Here is a 26,757-nt window from a genome sequence, read left to right as displayed (position 1 = left end):
CGCTATTGACCACAGCATCTGAGGGAAATAAATTACCGGAATCAGAGTTATCTCAGATTCCGGTCATTGTGGTCGGGTTTCAGCTGTATTATACAGCCAGAACTCCTCATGTATGGATGCATCATGGGTTGTTAAGGGGTTAACTTAAAGGGGTTTTCTCATCTCTCCGTCAATAATGCGAGATGACTGTCATGTTCCTTCGGGTGACTGATGTCAGGAGATCAAGGAGACTGGCTAAGCGTGGAGAAATCTAACAGCCTCCTTGATTTCTCTTGATTCAGTGTTGATAGGGTTAATGACCACTTCCCTTTTCTCAGCTATTGCTCAGTGGTCATTTCTACCCTTTATAGTCTGACCACACCCTTCTGACTATGCGGTAGATAGCTTCATTTGGGTTTGGCTGAGATGGTGTGAGGTTGTCTCTGGTGTTCCTGCTCGTCCATCTAAGTGTCGCGTTTGTTTGTGTTTGTTATATTCCCTGTTGTTTGTATCTGGGCCTGAGACAGAGACTTCCTTTTGTCCATCTGGGGAGAAATGGGGTTTCTCTGGTCCTAACCTTTTTCAGGGCCTTATATGGAAATAAGGGCCTAGGTATCCTGCATATGAATATTCCTACCTTCAAGGTCTATTCATATTGATAGGTAGTTATGGCCCGGATTAGGGTTGTTTAGGAGGTGACCTGTTCCTTGCCGGAACTATGGATCCTATGTCTGCACTAGTCGAACATCTGCAGGGACTGTCATTGGAGGTAGCTGACCTCCGCGCGACAGTCTTACGGATTCAGAGACCACAGGCGGTTGGTTCCGATGGTGGGTACCAGGCCTGCCCTGAACCTAAGGTTGCACTCCCGGACAGATTTTCTGGGGGTAGTCACAAATTTCATTTGGTTCAGGGAATCGTGTAAGTTGTACTTTAAGCTGCGTCCATACTCTTCTGGGGATGAATGTCAAGGTGTGGGTATGATCATTTCTTTGCTCAAGGATGATGCACAGTCTTGGGCTTTTTCACTGCCGACCGGATCACCGTCCCTCCAGTCGGTAGATGAATTTTTTAGAGCCTTGGGTCTTATTTATGATGACCTGGATCGGATCTCTCAGGCTGAGACCAAGTTACGTGGTTTAAGGCAGAGAGAGCGCTCCGCGGAAATCTATTGCTCTGAATTTAGCAGATGGGCTACGGATACTTAGTGCTCTCCGTAGCCAGTTCTGTTAGGGTCTATCTGAGAGGCTGCAGGAGGCTGCAGTTGACCTTTCAAGAAAAACCTGAGTCATTGGAAGCAGCTATATCCCTCGCTGTATGTCTGGATAGATGCCTGAGAGGGAGATCTAAGGGTCATCACCCTCAGGACGTACTGTCAAATAAGGTGGCGGCTTCCTTTGACACTTATGGTAAAGAGACACCTGTTGTTTACACCTTGTGAGGAGCCTATGCAGTTGGGGGGTGCTACTCCTGGGACTGCTGGTAAGAGCTCTAGTCATATGAAGGGAGTCTATTTTTGTTGTGGAAAAAAGGGACATTTCGTAAATATTTGTCCGTACATTCTGCCTCAAGGTGTAAACAAAAAAAAAACGCTTAATCCCCAAATTACTTTTGGTGGTATGGATGGGGAGCAAGAAAACGTACTTTTGTCGTTTACTGGTAGTACCCGATTTCTCCTGTCTGCCGAGGTGGCGCTAGAGTCCAAAACTGTGGAAATCTAGGTATTTATCGACAGTGGGGCTGGGGTTAACCTGATTGATGGACAGTTTGTTCATATTCATGGGTTGACTACTAGTGCACTAGAGAAAAGCATTTCTGTCTTTGCAATTGATTCTGCACCTCTTACCCAAAAATACCTGTTGCAGGTGGTAAATGACATCCATTTAAAAGTGGGTGATTTCCATCAGGAATCTATCTCATGTTATGTGTTGGAGTGTCTGCCTGCTCCGATGGTTTTGGGCTTACCATAGTTAAGCAAACATAACCCTACCATCAACTGGCAAGCGAGATAGATTCTTGATTGGAGTGATTTTTGCATGGACAACTGTCTTAATGCGTCTTTCTCTGTGGTCACCACTAAAACTGTACCCTCGTTCATTTCCAAATTTTCTGATGTGTTTTCTGAGAGAGGTAACCAGGAGTTACCCCCGCATTGGGAATATGATTGTCCCGTCAATCTTTTTCCTGGAGCTAAACTGCCCAAATCTCGGTTGTATAATCTATCGGAGCCCGAAAGAAAAGCTATGCGAGAGTATATCACCCAGAGCTTGGCGAAGAGTCATATCAGACCATCCAAATCCCCAGTAGCTGCTGGGTTTTTCTTTGTAAAAAAAAAAGATGGTACCCTTAGACCATGTCTGGACTTCTGTGAGCTCAACTGTATTTCCGTCCGTGATCCTTACCTTCTTCCTTTGATTCCGGATTTGTTTAATCAAATTGTCGGTGCCAATGTGTTCTCTAAATTGGATCTGAGGGGGGCATATAATTTGGTAAGGGTCAAAGAGGGGGACGAATGGTTTTTCAACACTTTATAAATTACATCTTTCATCATCTGGTGGAGAGATTTGTTGTTGTATATCTGGATGACATACTAATTTATTCTCCAGACATGGAGACTTATCAGGATCATGTGAGACCGGTGTTACAGATCCTAAGAGAAAATAAATTGTATGCGAAGATGGAAAAATGTGTTTTCGTATGGATCTTGAGAAAGTCTGTGCGTTGTTGGACTTGGATCGACCCGAAAATCTGAAAGCGCTTATGCGGTTTTTGGGATTCACCAACTACTACAGTAAATTCATCTTGAACTATTCAACTGTGGTTAAACCTTTAACAGACATGACTAGGAAGGGGGTCGATTTCTCTGTTTGGTCTGAGGCGGCATTACAAGCCTTTTCTGCTGTGAAGGAATGTTTTGCTTCAGTCCCTATTCTGGTACAACCGGACGTGTCTCAGCCATTCATTGTAGAGGTGGACGCATCTGAGGTAGGGGTGGGAGCAGTTTTATCGCAAGGTCCTTCACCTAGTAAATGGCGCCCATGTGCTTTTTTTCTCTAAAAAACTCTCGATTGCTGAAAGAAGTTATGACGTGGGTATTAGGGAATTGCTGGCCATTAAGTTGGCTTTTGAAGAATGGCGCCATTGGTCGGATGGAGCAATTCATCCTATTACGGTAATTACTGATCACAAAAATCTGGCTTACCTTGAGTTGGCTAAACGACTGAATCCAAGGCAGGCCAGATGGTCGCTGTTTTTCACCAGATTTAACTTCATTGTCACCTACCGCCCTGGGGTTAAGAACATCAAGGCGGATGCTTTGTCACGCAGCTTTCCTTGTTTCCTTTGTTCCTTTAGACTTACGTCACCCTGGGAGTAGATCCACTGTCGATCTCATCTCGCACAGATTTTGGTGGCCGGGGCTGTGTAAGTGGGTTCAGGACTATGTGTTGTACCTGTGTTCGTGCTAAGGTGACACATACTCGGCTTTCTGGATCTCTTCTTCCGTTACCCATCCTGTCCAGACCTTGGACGCATTTGTCCATGGACTTTATCACGGATTTACTGAATTCTTCGGGAAAAAACTTGATCCTGGGGGTAGTTGATTGGTTTAGCAAAATGACGCATTTTATAGCATTGCCTGCTTTACCTATTGCCAAATCTCTTGCACAGGTGTTTGTCGATAACATTGTGAAACTACATGACATTCCCTCTCATGTGGTGTCTGATCGGGGGACTCAGTTTGTTTCCAGATTCTGGAAAGCGTTCTGTACTCGACTGGGGGTACAATTGTCCTTTTCTTCGGCTTTTCATCCTCAGTCAAACGGACAGACAGAGCGCACCAATTAGAACCTGGAGACTTACTTGAGATGTTTTGTTTCAGAGAACCAGGAGGAGTGGTCTTCATTCTTGTCGTTAGCGGAGTTTGCCATTAATATCCATAGACAGGATTTTTTGGGGCATATGGATTTCATCCTCAGTTTGGCACATTTTCTGGTTCTCAAACTTCCGATATTCCTGAGGAGGAACGATTTTCCTCTTCTTTGTCTTCGATTTGGTGGAAAATTCAAAATAACCTGAAAAAGATGGGCAATAGGTATAAGCGTGTGGCTGACAGGAGACGTATGAATGGTCCGGACCTGAGAGTGGGTAATTCTGTGTGGCTGTCCACAAGAAACATTAAGCTTGGAGCTCATGCACACGAGCGTATTTTCTTTCCGTGTCCGTTCAGTTTTTTTTTTGCAGACCATATACGGAACCATTCATTTCAATGGGTCCGCAAAAAAAGGAAGGTACTCTCTGTGCATTCCGTTTCCGTATGTCTGTATTTCCGTTCCACAAAAAAATAGAACAAGTCCTATTATTGTCCACATTACGCACAAGGATAGTACTGTTCTATCAGGGGCCAGCTGTTCCGTTCCGCAAATCATGGAATGCACACAGATGTCATCCGTATTTTTTGCGGATCCATTTTTTGCGGACCGCAAAATACATACGGTCATGTGCATGAGGCCTTAGAATACCTTCTTGGAAGTTGGGCCCAAGATTTATTGGTCCATATAAGATCACTGCCATTGTTAACTCTGTAGCCTTCCGTCTTGAACTTCCTCAGGCTTTGAAAATTCATAACGTATTTCATAGGTCGTTTTTGAAGAAATGTGTCGAACCTGTTGAGCCGTCCTCCTTGCCTCCTGCTCCTGTCATGGTGGACGATAATTTAGAATTTCAAATCAGCAGGATTGTGGACTCCCGAGTTCTCCGTAGATCCCTCCAGTATCTTGTCCACTGGAAGGGTTACGGACCATAGGAGAGGATGTGGGTTTCAGCGGCCGATGTTAATGCGAATCGTCTGGTGAAGGCCTTTCACAGAGCCCATCCTGATAAGGTCGGTACTGGGTGCCCGGAGGTCACCCGTAGAAGGGGGAGTACTGTCACGGTCCCTCAGGTGACGGATGTGAGGAGATCAAGGAGACTGGCTGAGCGTGGAGGAATCTAACAGCCTCCTTGATTTCTCTTGATTTAGTGTTGAAAGGGTTAATGACCACTTCTCTTTTCTCAGCTGTTGCTCAGTGGTCATCACTTCTACCCTTTATAGTCTGACCTTTTATGTCATATATCTTCTATATGAAAAAGAATCTTCATATAAAAGAGAGGATAAAAAAATATAAAAATATATTATCCTTCAGGCGGACATAAAAAAACGCCTCTAAGTTCTTTTTATCAAGTATCTTAATTTGATTTGTGCAAGCAGTGAAACAAAGGAACAATTGTATGCAAAAATATTTAATCGTTTATTATAAGAACAAAGAATATAAAACAATACAACTGCAAAACAAATGATGAAGTTACAACGTAACATCCAAAATGTACCACACGGTGGTGTGAACACACCCCTATCTGATCAGCACAGTATGATTTATTGATTCATGACAACCAATGTCATACTTTTAACAAACGGACTCATATACCAAGAGAAACTTAGGATCTTCTGTTATCAAACAGGTTATAACAATAAAACACGGATTTACAGGAAAATAACTGTTATCCCTTGACTCTGTTTTCCTGTGACCAATAAAAAATATATGATATTAATATGATAAAATATTCAGCTCGGTAATCAGACTAAGGAAAATAACTTTCCAAGGGTTTTAGTCCTCAAATAATGTCAGATCTTCCATTAACAATATGCATCTTTGCTAAGAGAATAATCAGCATTATGGAGGCACCTAACACTATATATTCCCACAATATGGGAACTCTTGACTATATACCGTGAGAAATATCTTATTAATATCACGAATAGTAAACAAAATATACGTTACCGGGTCAAAGGTAGACAGAGTTCAGATGGGACCAGTTCTGAAGAACTTTCCTAGTAATCCAAAAAGAGTAATCCAAGTTTCTTCTGGTAAAGTTTTCTTTTTGATTGAATGAATGGATGGATAAATGGATATTTGGATCTTTTCTCTAGCTTTCTTTTTTTCTCTTGCTACCCTCCTTTGCTAGCTCTGCACACGAGTAATTATTCCCCCCCTTATCTAAGAATCATCCCCTTTAAATTATGGATTCCCAATCAGGTAGGGTGGGTGTATTCGCATGCTAATAACATCATGACGTTATCTCAACTCCTAATATGGTATAGAATAAATAATGAAATAATATAATATTGTCCATCTGCCTCCAGATGGCACTGCGGTACTGTAGATGAACATTACAACTTTTAAGCATTAAAATTAAATATCTAATAATATGTTCACATGGACCTCGTTGACCTTTCCATATAAATCATTGAGGAAGGTCTTTTCCTGAGACTTTTAATTACCTATATCCTGGACTTGTTGGAGTTGACTGTCTTCTCCTATCTTTTTGAAATATAAGTTGAGCGGCTTTGATGCTTGGCATCTATTCCCATGAATAACTATTGTTTTGAAATCCAATTAACTTAAACTTATTTGTTTCTGTAGTTGTTTCTTCTAAATGGTAAATACATGGTATAACATATATATAAATCGATACATTGTTACACATAGATAACACATTATATGAATTATTGATTAACATATGTTGTAAACTAAATATAACATGCAGAGATATATATAATATAATTATGAATATATAAATTGAACCTCATACAGCAGGTGTGTGATACAGACATGAGTCCTTATCAAGTAACCTTGTTCCCTCCAGACAGACATGTTTTAGGGAGTTGGCTTACTCCTTAACAGATGGTCTCATATCTTTAGCACTAACTTTTAAATACAATGTCCGTTTATGTTCGCAATTATTATTATTATTATATATAAGCTGAACTTGCCATGAACTCATCTTGGCTTTTTCAACCACATAACAAAACTTTGGTTCAGGCTGATCTTATTCTTAAAGGCAATGAGATGAGCATTCATTTTGATTATAATGTCATTAGATAATATTGTATACGTATGAAAATGCCCAACATCCCACCCTTCTGACTATGCGGTTGATAGCTTCATTTGGGTTTGGCTGAGCTGGTGTGAGGTCGTCTCTGGTGTTCCTGCTTGTCCATCTCTACAGAAGTTAAGTGTCGCGTTTGTTTGTGTTTGTTATATTCCCTGTTGTTTGTATCTGGGCCTGAGACAGAGACTTCCATTCGTCAATCTGGGGAGGAATGGGTTGTCTCTGGTCCTAACCTTTTCCAGGGCCTTATAGGGAAATAAGGGCCTAGGTATCCTGCATATGAATATTCCTACCTTCAAGGTCTATTCATATTGATAGGTAGTTATGGCCCAGATTAGGGTTGTTTAGGAGATGACCTGTTCCTTGCCTAGTTTCCAGGCCCAGTTACTGTTCCCCTTCCCTCCTGTGCTCAGTGTGGAGTTTTCCCCCCACACTGATCATGACAGAGACACAGTTCCGACCACCTCCCGGCTCGGAAACAGCTGGGCGCTCGTTGTTTCAGTAGCTCCCATTGCGGTTCATGAAAGCTACCGAAACAGCATAGCACAGCAAGCTATGCTGATAGTCTAACTTAAAAACGCAAGACATTCACTGTTAAACCAGACACAATGCCTTGTAGGGCTAGCTCTGAATTTAATGATATATTTCACTTAATGGTCCATTATTTTCTGGAGAAAATGTACTTTTAAACCATATGCAAATGGGCAGTTAAGTGCACCCAGGGCGAACCAAGACACGCTGTGCACGTTTGCTCCTCCTGCTTCCTCTGCCTGCCCCTCCATCTCCTGTCTGATTGACAGGGCCAGGCAAGATGTCAGTCTGCTGAAAAGGAGGGGCTGACAGGGAGTGAAATGGTTTCAAAGTGACTTACGGATCGCTAATTAAAAAGTATCTTTACATTCAGTTCAGTTAGCCCTACAAGACATTGGTTTAACATTGATCCATGTGACAGATTCCCTTTAAGAAAACAAGAAAGTGTTAATTTTAGGGTATTTTTACATGTGGCGGATGTGCTGCTGATTTTCACCTGCAGGCAGCAAATCCACAGCATAATACATTAACAGCAAAGTGGTATGGTTTATGGATTTTGAGGCTAGGCATACACATTTAGGTTTTTTAATGCTATTTTTAAAGCCAAAACTACAGTGGTTTACAAAAGGATAAGACTCTGCCTTTCCATCACACATATCCTCCATTTATTCCTAGCTTTGACTTTAAAGGGCTTCTGTCACCCCACTAAAGTCATTTATTTTTTTTGGGCTACTTAAATTCCTTATACTGCGATATATCAATATATAATGCGCTTACTGATTTTTCGTTCTGTAGTTTCTTAAAAAAACGGACTTTTATAATATGTACATTACCTCTCTACCAGCAAGTAAGGCGGCTACTTGCTGGTAGCAGCCGCATCCTCCTTTCATAATGACGCCCCCTCCTCATGTTGATTGACAGGGCCAGCAAACGCGCTCGTCCTCTGACTGGCCCTGTCCGCGTTCAAAATTTCGCGCCTGCGCCGTACCGGTCTTCAGTCGGCGCAGGCGCACTGAGAGGAGGATGCTTGCTCGGCCGCTCCATCCTCAATGCGCCTGCGCCGATGATGTCACATCTACACCCGGCGCAGGTGCACTGAGGAAGGAGCAGCCGAGCGAGCGTCCTCCTATCAGTGCGCCTGCGCCGACTGAAGACCGGTACGGCGAAGGCGCGAGATTTAAAACGCAGACAGGGCCAGTCAGAGGACGAGCGCGTTCGCTGGCCCTGTCAATCAACATGAGGAGGGGGCGTCATTATGAAAGGAGGATGCGGCTGCTACCAGCAAGTAGCCGCCCTACTTGCTGGTAGAGAGGTAATTTACATATTATAAAAGTCTGTTTTTTGAACAAAAAACAGAACGAAGATCAGTAAGAGCATTATATATTGATATATCGCAGTATAAGGAATTTAAGTAGCCAAAAAAAAGAAAATTACTTTAGTGGGGTGACAGAAGCCCTTTAAAAAACACATTAGAAAACCAGTAAACCCAGCCTAAATCAGCAGCATTTTCATTTCAGCTTATGCATTTCAAATAAGCTACAGTATTATACATGACAGAAACCAAAATTATTATTTTATTTAATTTTTTTCTTCTCATCTTTTTTTTTATTTAAATACAAAGTATAAGAGACATGCATCAAAACAAAAAGAACAGCTACATACAGGACAGCCATTGTAGACAACAATCAGCTACCCTATAAGAAGGAACAATATCCTATACAGTATATTTTATGCATGTCACATTAGATTCCAGGTTAATATCCACTAAATAAGAGTATACCCCCCCTCCTCCCCAATTGGCTGTCGTCACTACAGCTCTATCAAACACAATTCTAAGTACACTATAAATTATATCTAAAGAGTCACACGTGCTGCTCTCCGTTTTCTTTCCATATCCTCATAAATTTTAGTTTTTCGAAAATACTGTATCCATTCATTTATTGAGGGTAGGGAGACAGATCCCCAATATTTAATTAAGATAACTTTTGCCACCATCAGACCCCTCATCCAAATCTGTCTGACCTGAACTGGACTAACCGTGTCTGGGGCATAATATCCCAGCATCACCGTTAGCCCCCCAGGGTTATAAGAAGAAGAAGTCTCCCTTTGAAGGAATAGAATGACCAGTTCCCAAAACTATTTCAATTTGCTACAATCCCAAAGTAAATGGGCGAAATCCGCGTTCACATATCCACATTTCGGACAGCAGCATTCTCGCCCTACATTTTGCGGAAATTTCGATTGGACTTTTGGCGTATAGTACAATCGGTGCAAGATCTTAAATTGAATTAATGTATGCGCGTTAGAGATTGTGGCCTTTTTTACATTTCTGTAAATACTAGTCCAATGCAGCGGAAGACAACGCAACTCTTGCTCCCAGTTATCTGGGCTTTTAAAAACAATTATGGTGTCTAATGCCATTCGAAGTTTGCAGTATAAACTGGCTATCTTGACCCTCTCATCTGTCTGAGCAAAACAGTAATCAAAGAATAAATTCTCCCGTGGAAAAATATAGCCTTTATTGCTAGAGGCCTCATATGCGTGTTTTAAACATAAATACATAAACAGATCTAGTGGTGTGCTGTCAGTAAGATTAAATTCTTGATAGGATTTAAAGTGTCTCAAAGAAAAAAGATGACCTACATTAACAACCCCCTTATGGAGCCAATAAGTAAAATCTGTGATTTTTAAGAATTCCTCCAGGTTCCTGTTCTCCCACAGAGGGGTGAAAGCAAAAGAGTGCGAAACTTTAAGTATCATCTTAAGCTTATTCCAAACTCTCTGTAGGGTCCAGGGTATCAATAGGGACTTCCTCAAACCCAAATAGCCAGATTCCAAACAAGTGAAAATATTCTCTATTGGTTTATCCATAACCTGGATCATATATTGTGAAAGTAAACTCTCTTTAAAATTACAACATCGCTGAATTTGTGCACATAAATAATATCCTTGAAAGAAAGGGAATGATAGCCCACCATCTGATTCCGACAACCATAGATATCGTTGTTTTATACGGACCCTCTTCCTTCCCCATATTAGATCGTTAATAAGAGTCTCCAGTCTATGGAAAAAAATATCATCGATCCAAACCGGGGAAGCACACATCGGGTACATCACAATAGGCAGAATTATCATTTTGACCAGTGCTATTCGATCAGTCTGAGCCTATATCAATTTCTGCCACGCACATATTTTAGACTTAACTCTATTCAAAACCAGGGCCAAATTAAGCTCATAAAATCTATTAATGGGAACCCCAATCTTCACCCCCAAATAGTCCAAAGTTCCATTGGGAGAGAGGACCCGAACTCCACTGCCCTCATCTACGGCCTTGCGGTTCAGCGGGAAGAGCGATGACTTAGTCCAGTTAATCAAATAACCCGACAATTTGCCGAATTCCTCTATTGCTTTCATCACATAGGGAAGGATTTTCCATCCCTGATCCAAGAACAAAATAACGTCATCAGCATAGAGACTTATGTTATCGCTCACTCCTGCCACCCCAAAGCCATCTATACGGTTTTCTGATCGAATTTTACAGGCTAGCGGTTCAATAAATAGGGCAAAAAGGAGGGGAGAGAGGGGACACCCCTGTCCCATCCCTCGCCACATCGTAACAGGGGAGGATCTGATACCGTTAATGTTAATGCGAGCTGACGGCTGTTCATATAACATTTGAGTCATTTCTATAAATACCTTCCCCAAGCCAAAGGAAGACATAGTGGACCAGAGAAAAGACCACTCCATCCTGTCAAATGCTTTTGCAGCATCTAAAGACAGGATGGAGTGGTCCATACCACCCCCAACAGAGAGATTCAGGTACACCCTATAAAGACTCATCTGTATTTGCCGACCCGGAATTAATCCTGTCTGGTCGGGATGAACCAGAGAGGCAATGACCTTCTTCAGACGATTTTCCAGGATTTTTGCAAAGATTTTGTAATCTGTGTTTAAAAGCGATATGGGTCTATATGACCCCATATCACATATATCGTTATCCTTTTTCAAGACCAAAGTGATCATTGCCTCTCTAAATGATGGAGGTAAAGACCCAAGTAGACAGGACTCATTCAGCACCCGCAAAAGGATAGGAAGAAGCGAATTAGCGTGGTACCTGTACAGTTCAAACGGTAAGCCGTCCGGTCCTGGAGATGAATTATATTTCAGCGATGGGAGTATCAATCGTAGCTCCTCCAAAAGAATGGGGCGATCCAACATTTCCCTGTCCTGGGGATCTAACTGGGGAAGCCCCAGTTGTTGTAGGTATTGACCCATATCATCACAGCTAGGAGTAGGGTCGGACAAATAGAGAGAGGAATAGTATTTCACAAACTCCTCCCTAATCATCTCTGGGGACCTCACCTTATTACCCTTTGGGTTCCTAATCTCTCTTATACTAGTAGCATCTCTCTGGTTGGCAACTAACCGAGCTAAGAATCTACCCGTTTTACCCGATTCACAGAAGCGATTTTGGCCTTGGAAAATAAGTTTGTGTTGCGCTTTACTGTACACAAGTATCTTGAACTGAGAGTTGGCCTCCCTTAACTGGGTCATATATTGTTCATTATAGTTATCGGCCAATACACCCTGTAAGTTCCTAATTGTCTCTAATAATTGTTGCTCCTTTCGGCGCAATTTAGCTCTGTACCTGTTAATTTTAGCAAAATATAAGCCCCTTACACATAATGTATATGCGTAGAACCTACATTGAAGTCCCAAAATTCCTGTATATCAAGGTCAGAAACCAAAATTATTAATAAAACCGTCATAATAAAGAAAATAATATATTTTTTAAAATCAGATATTTTTTATTAATGTTTTGTAAAAAACATTATATTATTACAATAACAACCCCTTTTACCCACCCTCCCACTCCCTCCCTCCCACCCCTTTTACAGTCCTGCAACCAATTAAAGTCCAGAATCATCTCTGTGGTGTTCTTTGTAATACCATACATCATTAACCACCTCAGCCCCCAGTGCTTAAACACCCTGAAAGACCAGGCCACTTTTTACACTTCTGACCTACACTACTTTCACCGTTTATTGCTCGGTCATGCAACTTACCACCCAAATGAATTTTACCTCCTTTTCTTCTCACTAATAGAGCTTTCATTTGGTGGTATTTCATTGCTGCTGACATTTTTACTTTTTTTGTTATTAATCGAAATTTAACGATTTTTTTGCAAAAAAATGACATTTTTCACTTTCAGTTGTAAAATTTTGCAAAAAAAACGACATCCATATAGAAATTTTGCTCTAAATTTATAGTTCTACATGTCTTTGATAAAAAAAAAATGTTTGGGTAAAAAAAAAATGGTTTGGGTAAAAGTTATAGCGTTTACAAACTATGGTACAAAAATGTGAATTTCCGCTTTTTGAAGCAGCTCTGACTTTCTGAGCACCTGTCATGTTTCCTGAGGTTCTACAATGCCCAGACAGTACAAACACCCCACAAATGACCCCATTTCTGAAAGTACACACCCTAAGGTATTCGCTGATGGGCATAGTGAGTTCATAGAACTTTTTATTTTTTGTCACAAGTTAGCGGAAAATGATGATTTTTTTTTTTTTTTTTTTTTTCCTTACAAAGTCTCATATTCCACTAACTTGTGACAAAAAATAAAAACTTCTATGAACTCACTATGCCCATCAGCGAATACCTTGGGGTCTCTTCTTTCCAAAATGGGGTCACTTGTGGGGTAGTTATACTGCCCTGGCATTCTAGGGGCCCAAATGTGTGGTAAGGAGTTTGAAATCAAATTCTGTAAAAAATGACCTGTGAAATCCGAAAGGTGCTCTTTGGAATATGGGCCCCTTTGCCCACCTAGGCTGCAAAAAAGTGTCACACATCTGGTATCTCCGTACTCAGGAGAAGGTGGGGAATGTGTTTTGGGGTGTCATTTTATATATACCCATGCTGGGTGAGAGAAATATCTTGGCAAAAGACAACTTTTCCCATTTTTTTATACAAAGTTGTCATTTGACCAAGATATTTATCTCACCCAGCATGGGTATATGTAAAAAGACACCCCAAAACACATTCCTCAACTTCTCCTGAGTACGGGGATACCAGATGTGTGACACTTTTTTGCAGCCTAGGTGGGCAAAGGGGCCCATATTCCAAAGAGCACCTTTCGGATTTCACTCCTCATTTTTTCCTGAATTTGATTTCAAACTCCTTACCACACATTTGGGCCCCTAGAATACCAGGGCAGTATAACTACCCCACAAGTGACCCCATTTTGGAAAGAAGACACCCCAAGGTATTCCGTGAGGGGCATGGCGAGTTCCTAGAATTTTTTATTTTTTTTCACAAGTTAGTGGAAAATGATGATTTTTTTTTTTTTTTTTTTTTTTCATACAAAGTCTCATATTCCACAAACTTGTGACAAAAAATAAAAACTTCCATGAACTCACTATGCCCATCAGCGAATACCTTGGGGTCTCTTCTTTCCAAAATGGGGTCACTTGTGTGGTAGTTATACTGCCCTGGCATTCTAGGGGCCCAAATGTGTGGTAAGTAGGTAAATGACCTGTGAAATCCGAAAGGTGCTCTTTGGAATGTGGGCCCCTTTGCCCACCTAGGCTGCAAAAAAGTGTCACACATCTGGTATCTCTGTATTCAGGAGAAGTTGAGGAATGTGTTTTGGGGTGTCTTTTTACATATACCCATGCTGGGTGAGATAAATATCTTGGTCAAATGCCAACTTTGTATAAAAAAATGGGAAAAGTTGTCTTTTGCCAAGATATTTCTCTCACCCAGCATGGGTATATGTAAAATGACACCCCAAAACACATTCCCCAACTTCTCCCGATTACGGAGATACCAGATGTGTGACACTTTTTTGCAGCCGAGGTGGGCAAAGGGGCCCATATTCAAAAGAGCACCTTTCGGATTTCACAGGTCATTTTTTACAGAATTTGATTTCAAACTCCTTACCACACATTTGGGCCCCTAGAATGCCAGGGCAGTATAACTACCCCACAAGTGACCCCATTTTGGAAAGAAGAGACCCCAAGGTATTCGCTGATGGGCAAAGTGAGTTCATGGAAGTTTTTATTTTTTGTCACAAGTTAGTGGAATATGAGACTTTGTATGAAAAAAAAATAAAAAAAAAAAATAAGCATTTTCCACTAACTTGTGACAAAAAATAAAAAATTCTAGGAACTCGCCATGCCCCTCACAGAATACCTTGGGGTGTCTTCTTTCCAAAATGGGGTCACTTGTGGGGTAGTTATACTGCCCTGGCATTTTCCAGGGGCCCTAATGTGTGGTAAGTAGGTAAATGACCTGTGAAATCCTAAAGGTGCTCTTTGGAATATGGGCCCCTTTGCCCACCTAGGCTGCAAAAAAGTGTCACACATGTGGTATCGCCGTATTCAGGAGAAGTTGGGGAATGTGTTTTGGGGTGTCATTTTACATATACCCATGCTGGGTGAGAGAAATATCTTGGCAAAAGACAACTTTTCCCATTTTTTTATACAAAGTTGGCATTTGACCAAGATATTTCTCTCACCCAGCATGGGTATATGTAAAATGACACCCCAAAACACATTCCCCAACTTCTCCTGAGTACGGCGATACCAGATGTGTGACACTTTTTTGCAGCCTAGATGCGCAAAGGTGCCCAAATTCCTTTTAGGAGGGCATTTTTAGACATTTGGATACCAGACTTCTTCTCACGCTTTGGGGCCCCTAGAATGCCAGGGCAGTATAAATACCCCACATGTGACCCCATTTTGGAAAGAAGACACCCCAAGGTATTCAATGAGGGGCATGGCGAGTTCATAGAAATTTTTTTTTTTTGGCACAAGTTAGCGGAAATTGATATTTTTAATTTTTTTCTCACAAAGTCTCCCGTTCCGCTAACTTGGGACAAAAATTTCAATCTTTCATGGACTCAATATGCCCCTCACGGAATACCTGGGGGTGTCTTCTTTCCGAAATGGGGTCACATGTGGGGTATTTATACTGCCCTGGCATTCTAGGGGCCCTAAAGCGTGAGAAGAAGTCTGGAATATAAATGTCTAAAAAATTTTACGCATTTGGATTCCGTGAGGGGTATGGTGAGTTCATGTGAGATTTTATTTTTTGACACAAGTTAGTGGAATATGAGACTTTGTAAGAAAAAAAAAAAAAAATTCTGCTAACTTGGGCCAAAAAAATATCTGAATGGAGCCTTACAGAGGGGTGCTAAATGACAGGGGGGTGATAAATGACAGGGGGGTGATAAATGACAGGGGGGTGATAAATGACAGGGGGGTGATCAATGACAGGGGGGTGATCAATGACAGGGGGGTGATCAATGACAGGGGGGTGATCAGGGAGTCTATATGGGGTGATAACCACAGTCATTGATCACGCCCGTGTAAGGCTTCATTCAGACGTCCGGATGCGTTTTGCGGATCCGATCCATCTATCAGTGCATCCGTAAAAATCATGCGGACATCTGAATGGAGCTTTACAGGGGGGTAATCAATGACAGGGGGGTGATCAATGACAGGGGGGTGATCAGGGAGTCTATATGGGGTGATCACCACAGTCATTGATCATGCCCCTGTAAGGCTTCATTCAGACGTCCGGATGCGTTTTGCGGATCGGATCCATCTATCAGTGCATCCGTAAAAATCATGCGGACATCTGAATGGAGCTTTACAGGGGGGTAATCAATGACAGGGGGGTGATCAATGACAGGGGGGTGATCAGGGAGTCTATATGGGGTGATCACCACAGTCATTGATCATGCCCCTGTAAGGCTTCATTCAGACGTCCGGATGCGTTTTGCGGATCGGATCCATCTATCAGTGCATCCGTAAAAATCATGCGGACATCTGAATGGAGCTTTACAGGGGGGTAATCAATGACAGGGGGGTGATCACCACAGTCATTGATCATGCCCCTGTAAGGCTTCATTCAGACGACCGGATGCGTTTTGCGGATCCGATCCATGTATCAGTGCATCCGTAAAAATCATGCGGACATCTGAATGGAGCTTTACAGGGGGGTGATCAGGGAGTCTATATGGGGTGATCACCACAGTCATTGATCATGCCCCTGTAAGGCTTCATTCAGACGTCCGGATGCGTTTTGCGGATCCGATCCATCTATCAGTGCATCCGTAAAAATCATGCGGACATCTGAATGGAGCTTTACAGGGGGGTAATCAATGACAGGGGGGTAATCAATGACAGGGGGGTGATCAGGGAGTCTATATGGGGTGATCACCACAGTCATTGATCATGCCCCTGTAAGGCTTCATTCAGACGTCCGGATGCGTTTTGCGGATCCGATCCATCTATCAGTGCATCCGTAAAAATCATGCGGACATCTGAATGGAGCTTTACAGGGGGGTAATCAATGACAGGGGGGTGATCACCACAGTCATTGATCATGCCCCTGTAAGGCTTCATTCAGACGACCGGATGCGTTTTGCGGATCCGATCCATGTATCAGTGCATCCGTAAAAATCATGCGGACATCTGAATGGAGCTTTACAGGGGGGTAATCAATGACAGGGGGGTGATCAGGGAGTCTATATGGGGTGATCACCACAGTCATTGATCATGCCCCTGTAAGGCTTCATTCAGACGTCCGGATGCGTTTTGCGGATCCGATCCATCTATCAGTGGATCCGTAAAAATCATGCGGACGTCTGAATGGAGCTTTACAGGGGGTTGATCAATGACAGGGGGGTAATCAATGACAGGGGGGTGATCAGGGAGTCTATATGGGGTGATCAGGGGTGATTAGGGGTGATCAGGGGCTAATAAGGGGTTAATAAGTGATGGGGGGGGGGTGTAGTGTAGTGTAGTGGTGCTTGGTGCTACTTTACTGAGCTACCTGTGTCCTCTGGTGGTCGATCCAAACAAAGGGGACCACCAGAGGACCAGGTAGCAGGTATATTAGACGCTGTTATCAAAACAGCGTCTAATATACCTGTTAGGGGTTAAAAAAAACACATCTCCAGCCTGCCAGCGAACGATCGCCGCTGGCAGGCTGGAGATCAACTCTCTTACCTTCCGTTCCTGTGAGCGCGCGCGCCTGTGTGCGCGCGTTCACAGGAAATCTCGCGTCTCGCGAGATGACGCGTATATGCGTGACTGTGCGCAGCGCTGCCACCTCCGGAACGCGATCCTGCGTTAGGCGGTCCGGAGGTGGTTAACATGCACTCTTCTGTATGTCTCATGCAACCATAAGGCCCCTTTCACACGGGCGAGTATTCTGCGGGGATGCGATGCGTGAGTTGAACGCATTGCACCCGCACTGAATATCGACCCATTCATTTCTATGAGGCTGTTCACATGAGCGGTGATTTTCACGCATCACTTGTGCGTTGCGTGAAAATCGCAGCATGCTCTATATTTTGCGTTTTTCACGCAATGCAGGCCCCATAGAAGTGAATGGGGTTGCGTGAAAATCGCAAGCATCCGCAAGCAAGTGCGGATGCGGTGCAATTTTCACGCACGGTTGCTAGGAGACGATCGGGATGGAGACCCGATCATTATTATTTTCCTTTATAACATGGTTATAAGGGAAAATAATAGCATTCTGAATACAGAATGCATAGTAAAATAGCGCTGGAGGGGTTAAAAAAATAAATAAAAAAATTAACTCACCTTAATCCACTTGCTGGCGCTGCCGGCATCTCGTCTGTCTCCTTCTTTGCTGAACAGGACCTGTGGTGAGCATTCATTCCAGGACCTGTGGTGACGTCACTCCGGTCATCACATTATCCATCACATGATCTTTTACCATGGTGATGGGTCATGTGATGGATCATGTGATGACCGGAGTGATGTCACCACAGGTCCTGGAATGAATGCTCACCACAGGTCCTGTTCAGCAAAGAAGGAGACAGAGGAGATGCCAGCAGCGCCAGCAAGTGGATTAAGGGGAGTTAAAAAAAATATATATATATTTTTTAACCCCTCCAGCGCTATTTTACTATGCATTCTGTATTCAAAATGCTATTATTTTCCCTTATAACCATGTTATAAGGGAAAATAATACAATCTACAGAACACCGATCCCAAGCCGGAACTTCTGTGAAGAAGTTCGGGTTTGGGTACCAAACATGCGCGATTTTTCTCAAGCGAGTGCAAAACGCATTACAATGTTTTGCACTCGCGCGGAAAAATCGCGGGTGTTCACGTAACGCACCCGCACATTTTCCCGCAACGCCCGTGTGAAAGAGGCCTAAGTCTTCACTCCTTCATCAACAGACCTCATAATTACATTTCACCCATCAAACATGTAATTAACATCCATACTTCCCAACAGGCAGTGATTAACCACCTCAGCCCCCAGTGCTTAAACACCCTGAAAGACCAGGCCACTTTTTACACTTCTGACCTACACTACTTTCACCGTTTATTGCTCGGTCATGCAACTTACCACCCAAATGAATTTTACCTCCTTTTCTTCTCACTAATAGAGCTTTCATTTGGTGGTATTTCATTGCTGCTGACATTTTTACTTTTTTTGTTATTAATCGAAATTTAACGATTTTTTTGCAAAAAAATGACATTTTTCACTTTCAGTTGTAAAATTTTGCAAAAAAAACGACATCCATATATAAATTTTGCTCTAAATTTATTGTTCTACATGTCTTTGATTAAAAAAAAATGTTTGGGTAAAAAAAAAATGGTTTGGGTAAAAGTTATAGCGTTTACAAACTATGGTACAAAAATGTGAATTTCCGCTTTTTGAAGCAGCTCTGACTTTCTGAGCACCTGTCATGTTTCCTGAGGTTCTACAATGGCCAGACAGTACAAACACCCCACAAATGACCCCATTTCGGAAAATACACACCCTAAGGTATTCGCTGATGGGCATAGTGAGTTCATAGAACTTTTTATTTTTTGTCACAAGTTAGCGGAAAATGATGATTTTTTTCTTTTTTTTTTTTTTTCTTACAAAGTCTCATATTCCACTAACTTGTGACAAAAAATAAAAACTTCCATGAACTCACTATGCCCATCAGCGAATACCCTGGGGTCTCTTCTTTCCAAAATGGGGTCACTTGTGGGGTAGTTATACTGCCCTGGCATTCTAGGGGCCCAAATGTGTGGTAAGGAGTTTGAAATCAAATTCTGTAAAAAATGACGAGTGAAATCCGAAAGGTGCTCTTTGGAATGTGGGCCCCTTTGCCCACCTAGGCTGCAAAAAAGTGTCACACATCTGGTATCTCCGTATTCAGTAGAAGTTGGGGAATGTGTTTTGGGGTGTCTTTTTACATATACCCATGCTGGGTGAGATAAATATCTTGGTCAAATTCCAACTTTGTATAAAAAAATGGGAAAAGTTGTCTTTTGCCAAGATATTTCTCTCACCCAGCATGGGTATATGTAAAATGACACCCCAAAACACATTCCCCACCTTCTCCTGAGTACGGAGATACCAGATGTGTGACACTTTTTTGCAGCCTAGGTGGGCAAAGGGGCCCATATTCCAAAGAGCACCTTTCGGATTTCACAGGTCATTTTTTACAGAATTTGATTTCAAACTCCTTACCACACATTTGGGCCCCTAGAATGCCAGGGCAGTATAACTACCCCACAAGTGACCCCATTTTGGAAAGAAGAGACCCCAGGGTATTCGCTGATGGGCATAGTGAGTTCATGGAAGTTTTTATTTTTTGTCACAAGTTAGTGGAATATGAGACTTTGTATGAAAAAAAAAAAAAATCATCATTTTCCACTAACTTGTGACAAAAAATAAAAAATTCTAGGAACTCGCCATGCCCCTCACGGAATACCTTGGGGTGTCTTCTTTCCAAAATGGGGTCACTTGTGGGGTAGTTATACTGCCCTGGCATTTTCCAGGGGCCCTAATGTGTGGTAAGTAGGTAAATGACCAGTGAAATCCGAAAGGTGCTCTTTGGAATATGGGCCCCTTTGCCCACCTAGGCTGCAAAAAAGTGTCACACATCTGGTATCGCCGTATTCAGGAGACGTTGGGGAATGTGTTTTGGGGTGTCTTTTTACATATACCCATGCTGGGTGAGATAAATATCTTGGTCAAATGCCAACTTTGTATAAAAAAATGGGAAAAGTTGTCTTTTGCCAAGATATTTCTCTCACCCAGCATGGGTATATGTAAAATGACACCCCAAAACACATTCCCCACCTTCTCCTGAGTACGGAGATACCAGATGTGTGACACTTTTTTGCAGCCTAGGTGGGCAAAGGGGCCCATATTCCAAAGAGCACCTTTCGGATTTCACTCGTCATTTTTTACAGAATTTGATTTCAAACTCCTTACCACACATTTGGGCCCCTAGAATGCCAGGGCAGTATAACTACCCCACAAGTGACCCCATTTTGGAAAGAAGAGACCCCAGGGTATTCGCTGATGGGCATAGTGAGTTCATGGAAGTTTTTATTTTTTGTCACAAGTTAGTGGAATATGAGACTTTGTATGAAAAAAAAAAAAAAAAAATCATCATTTTCCACTAACTTGTGACAAAAAATAAAAAATTCTAGGAACTCGCCATGCCCCTCACGGAATACCTTGGGGTGTCTTCTTTCCAAAATGGGGTCACTTGTGGGGTAGTTATACTGCCCTGGCATTTTCCAGGGGCCCTAATGTGTGGTAAGTAGGTAAATGACCAGTGAAATCCGAAAGGTGCTCTTTGGAATGTGGGCCCCTTTGCCCACCTAGGCTGCAAAAAAGTGTCACACATCTGGTATCGCCGTATTCAGGAGACGTTGGGGAATGTGTTTTGGGGTGTCTTTTTACATATACCCATGCTGGGTGAGAGAAATATCTTGGCAAAAGACAACTTTTTCCATTTTTTTATACAAAGTTGGCATTTGACCAAGATATTTATCTCACCCAGCATGGGTATATGTAAAATGACACCCCAAAACACATTGCCCAACTTCTCCTGAGTACGGCGATACCAGATGTGTGACACTTTTTTGCAGCCTAGATGCGCAAAGGGGCCCAAATTCCTTTTAGGAGGGCATTTTTAGACATTTGGATACCAGACTTCTTCTCACGCTTTGGGGCCCCTAGAATGCCAGGGCAGTATAAATACCCCACATGTGACCCCATTTTGGAAAGAAGACACCCCAAGGTATTCAATGAGGGGCATGGCGAGTTCATAGAAATTTTTTTTTTTTGGCACAAGTTAGCGGAAATTGATATTTTTTATTTTTTTCTCACAAAGTCTCCCGTTCCGCTAACTTGGGACAAAAATTTCAATCTTTCATGGACTCAATATGCCCCTCACGGAATACCTGGGGGTGTCTTCTTTCCGAAATGGGGTCACATGTGGGGTATTTATACTGCCCTGGCATTCTAGGGGCCCTAAAGCGTGAGAAGAAGTCTGGAATATAAATGTCTAAAAAATTTTACGCATTTGGATTCCGTGAGGGGTATGGTGAGTTCATGTGAGATTTTATTTTTTGTCACAAGTTAGTGGAATATGTGACTTTGTAAGAAAAAAAAAAAAATTCCGCTAACTTGGGCCAAAAAAAAGACTGAATGCAGCCTTACAGAGGGGGGGGGATCAATGACAGGGGGGTGATCAATGACAGGGGGGGTGATCAATGACAGGGGGGTGATCAGGGAGTCTATATAGGGTGATCACCCAACTGTCATTGATCACCCCCCTGTAAGGCTGCATTCAGACGTCCGTATGATTTTTACGGATCCGATCAGTCTATCAGTGGATCCGTAAAAATCATGCGGACATCTGAATGGAGCTTTACAGGGGGGTGATCAATGACAGAGGGGTAATCAATGACAGGGGGGTGATCAGGGAGTCTATATGGGGTGATCACCACAGTCATTGATCACTCCCCTGTAAGGCTGCATTCAGACGTCCGTATGATTTTTACGGATCCGATCAGTCTATCAGTGGATCCGTAAAAATCATGCGGACATCTGAATGGAGCTTTACAGGGGGGTGATCAATGACAGAGGGGTAATCAATGACAGGGGGGTGATCAGGGAGTCTATATGGGGTGATCACCTCCGTCATTGATCACTCCCCTGTAAGGCTGCATTCAGACGTCCGTATGATTTTTACGGATCCGATCAGTCTATCAGTGGATCCATAAAAATCATGCGGACATCTGAATGGAGCTTTACAGGGGGGTGATCAATGACAGAGGGGTAATCAATGACAGGGGGGTGATCAGGGAGTCTATATGGGGTGATCACCACAGTCATTGATCACTCCCCTGTAAGGCTGCATTCAGACGTCCGTATGATTTTTACGGATCCGATCAGTCTATCAGTGGATCCGTAAAAATCATGCGGACATCTGAATGGAGCTTTACAGGGGGGTGATCAATGACAGGGGGGTAATCAATGACAGGGGGGTGATCAGGGAGTCTATATGGGGTGATCAGGGGTGATCAGGGGCTAATAAGGGGTTAATAAGTGACGGGGGGGGGGGGGTGTAGTGTAGTGGTGCTTGGTGCAACATATTACTGAGCTGCCTGTGTCCTCTGGTGGTCGATCCAAACAAAGGGGACCACCAGAGGACCAGGTAGCAGGTATATTAGACGCTGTTATCAAAACAGCGTCTAATATACCTGTTAGGGGTTAAAAAAATCACATCTCCAGCCTGCCAGCGAACGATCGCCGCTGGCAGGCTGGAGATCCACTCGCTTACCTTCCGATCCTGTGAACGCGCGCGCCTGTGTGCGCGCGTTCACAGGATATCTCGCGTCTCGCGAGAGGACGCACCGGCGCGTCCACCCAGAACAACAGGACCGCCGCAAAGACGCAATCCTGCGTACGGCGGTCCTGAGGAGGTTAATCTAGCATAAAATATTATTGGTGCATTTTACCAATTATACTTTTAAATAATGTTGTAGTATCTTAACCACGAGAACCATATTATCTCAAATTTTTTGACCGATCCTCTCTTCTGATAGACATATCTTTCTAACTTTATCAAGGTATGTACCCTGTTTACTAGCTCTGGCAGTGTTGGAGGTTGTGGATCTATCCAGTGCTGTGCAATACTTTTTCTGGCTTGATATAAAATACGCATAATGGCCTTTTTTTTCTTTGCCATTCCTGGTTGTACTTTAACACATCCTAAAACACATGTTAGTGGTGTAACATCTATATTTGTTTGGAACACAGTATTTATCAATTCCACAATATCTATCCAGTATCTCCTAAGTTTTGGACAATTCCACATTAGATGGATTAGGTCTGCGTTATGCCGATTACATCTTGGGCAGCAGTCATCAGTTCTGTATCCCATCTTTTTTAACAGAACTGGGGTTCTGTATACCCTGTGCATCAAGTACAATTGTGATACCCGTTGTGCTTCGCTCACAGCTATTGTTTGAAAGTTCTGCATTACTTCATCCCATAAGTCCTCAGTCAGATCCCCAATGTCAGACTTCCATTTCCCATACAATCCTAATGGCCTATTCTTATGTTGCATTTCCATCAGATATCACCCCATTTGTGCTCCCCTGTGTTGTGGTGAGGTCTATAATACTATGTTTTGGTGCCTGAACAATACTTTCTTTTTTTTCTTGCGATTGTATTGCATGTCTGAGCTGTAAATAAAGATAAAAGGATTTATGTGGTATATTAAATTCCTGCTCTAGTTGTGCAAATTCTTTTAGGGTATTATTAGAGAATAAATGAGCCATCCTATTAAGACCATACCGCTCCCACATCTTCGTTTCTGACACTTTATCTATTTCTGTATACATATAGTTTGGCCATATTGGTGTATATGTTGTATATCCAGTTATTTTAGCCATAGACCTGGCTTTCCACCATATTTTGTGTATCACTCCTAATATCTGATATTGCGTGCCTCTATCATAGAAAGTACCATCCTCTAAGGCTGATAGCAGACATTGTTTTCCTATAAGGGGTTTCACAATTCTCCCCCTCTTGTTTAGGTTTTCACTATCTCCCCAACCCCTGATATGTTGCAGTTGGGCCGCAACATAATATACCCATGGGTCTGGTATAGCTAATCTCCCATGTGTTTTAGGCCTCTGTAGTGTACTTAATTTTATGCGTGGGACACCTCGTTTCCATATAAGATCTCTAAAGATTGCCTTAACCTTGTAGAAGAATCGAAGTGGGATCCATGTTGGTGCATTGTGGACAAGATATAACAATTGGGGCATGAGAATCATTTTAATAAGGTTGGCTCTACCAATCAGCGTAAGAGGTAACTCAGCCCACGCTTGCATTTTACTTCTGAACTTTTCAAGTAAAGGTACCAAATTTAGATCTCCATAATCTCGAGTATCAGTAGATATTTTCACCCCCAAGTATTTAAAAGATGCAACGACTTTGAGTTCTGGTGCCACTAGCGGAGTCGAATTCTCTTTTTTAGACAAGGGCATTATGACGAATTTCGACCAATTTATGGTTAATCCAGATAGTTGGCCAAAATCATTTATAACCTTAATGGCTTCCGGAAGGGATGTCTCCCAATCCTCCAAAAATAACAGTAAGTCGTCCGCATACAGTGCGACTTTTTCAGTAAGATTTCCATATTGGAAGCCTTTTACTAGGCCCGCGGTTCTAAGGGCTTCAGCTAGTGGCACCCTTGTCTAGTCCCCCTATAAATGTGGAATGGGTCTGATAGATTACCATTCACTCTCACTGACGCTCTGGGACTAGCATATAATAATTGTATCCATTTTATGAACTCAGGGCCGAAGCCCATTTTCTGGAGTACAGACCACAAATCCTGCCATTACACACTGTCAAATGCTTTGGCCGCATCAAGAGATGCGACCGCCGCATTCGAGGTGTGGACCTGGCCCGCTTGGATATTTAAATACAGGCGCCTAATATTCACAGCTGTGGACATATTTGGCATAAAGCCAGCTTGATCAGTATGTATGACAGACGTAATTACCGTATTTAGGCGATTCGTCAGAACTTTTGCCAATATCTTCACGTCTACTGGAAGTAAAGATATAGGTCTATAAGAGTCGGCTTCTAAAATGTCTTTACCTGGCTTTGGTAGCAATATAATTATGGCTTCATTCATGGATGGCGGTAATCTGCCTGAATCCTTAGTTTCCTCACACACCTCCAACAACTGAGGCAAAAGTGTTGAAGCATAAGATTTATATATTTCTACCGGTAACCCATCTTTGCCTGGGGCTTTATTATTGGACATATCACTTAGAGCTAATTCCATTTATTTTATTGTTATAGGCCCATCAAGCATGCTCCTTTGTCCTTCTGAGAGGGTATTCAAATGTAGTGGGTGTAGGAACCCCTGCAAATTCTCATCTGATGCACACATCTTGGCTTCATATAAAGAAGAGTAAAATGAGAGCATGATTCTGAGTATATGCTCTGGAGATGTGTGTATGTTCCCCTCCCTATCTCTAAGGGCCGCAATGTATGTTGTTTGTTGTTGGGCCTTAGAGATTATTGATAACAGCCTGCCTCCCTTTTCTCCTTCCTCATAGTAGGATTGTTTCTGAAACAAACTTTTATTTTGTGCAGTTAGTAATAGATTGTCGTTCAGTTTTTGCTGTGCCTCTCACCATCTCTTTTCCATTGTTACACCCGGAGAAACAATGTACTCTGCTTCTGTTGCTTCTACCTCTGCTATTACTTTATGTACGGTAAACTTGGATTCATTATTTTTTTTATTTACAGTACAGACCAAAAGTTTGGACACACCTTCTCATTCAAAGAGTTTTCTTTATTTTCATGACTATGAAGGCATCAAAACTATAAATTAACACATGTGGAATTATATACATAATAAACAAGTGTGAAACAACTAAAAATATGTAATATTCTAGGTTCTTCAAAGTAGCCACCTTTTGCTTTGATTACTGCTTTGCACACTCTTGGCATTCTCTTGATGAGCTTCAAGAGGTAGTCCCCTGAAATGGTCTTCCAACAGTCTTGAAGGAGTTCCCAGAAATGCTTAGCACTTGTTGGCCCTTTTGCTTTCACTCTGCGGTCCAGCTCACCCCAAACCATCTCGATTGGGTTCAGGTCCGGTGACTGCGGAGGCCAGGTCATCTGGCGCAGCACCCCATCACTCTCCTTCATGGTCAAATAGCCCTTACTTTCAAAGTTTTCCCAATTTTTCGGCTGACTGACTGACCTTCATTTCTTAAAGTAATGATAGCCACTCGTTTTTCTTTACTTAGCTGCTTTTTTCTTGCCATAATACAAATTCTAACAGTCTATTCAGTAGGACTATCAGCTGTGTATCCACCTGACTTCTCCTCAACGCAACTGATGGTCCCAACCCCATTTATAAGGCAAGAAATCCCACTTGGTAAACCTGACAGGGCACACCTGTGAAGTAAAAACCATTTCAGGGGACTACCT

The 26,757-nt window shown here is 42.4% G+C and overlaps 1 protein-coding gene across 1 annotated transcript in view; it reads left to right on the top strand.

The window, feature by feature from the left end:
• CARMIL3 (capping protein regulator and myosin 1 linker 3) overlaps positions 1–26,757 on the top strand; it is a 145,062-nt gene that overhangs the window by 59,420 nt on the left and 58,885 nt on the right.

Source organism: Bufo bufo, chromosome 2 (genome assembly GCF_905171765.1).
Source record: "Bufo bufo chromosome 2, aBufBuf1.1, whole genome shotgun sequence".
NCBI classification, from domain to species: Eukaryota; Metazoa; Chordata; class Amphibia; order Anura; family Bufonidae; genus Bufo; species Bufo bufo.
The sequence above is the reverse complement of the archived record's forward strand: the minus strand, read 5'-3'. Positions and strand labels throughout refer to the sequence as shown.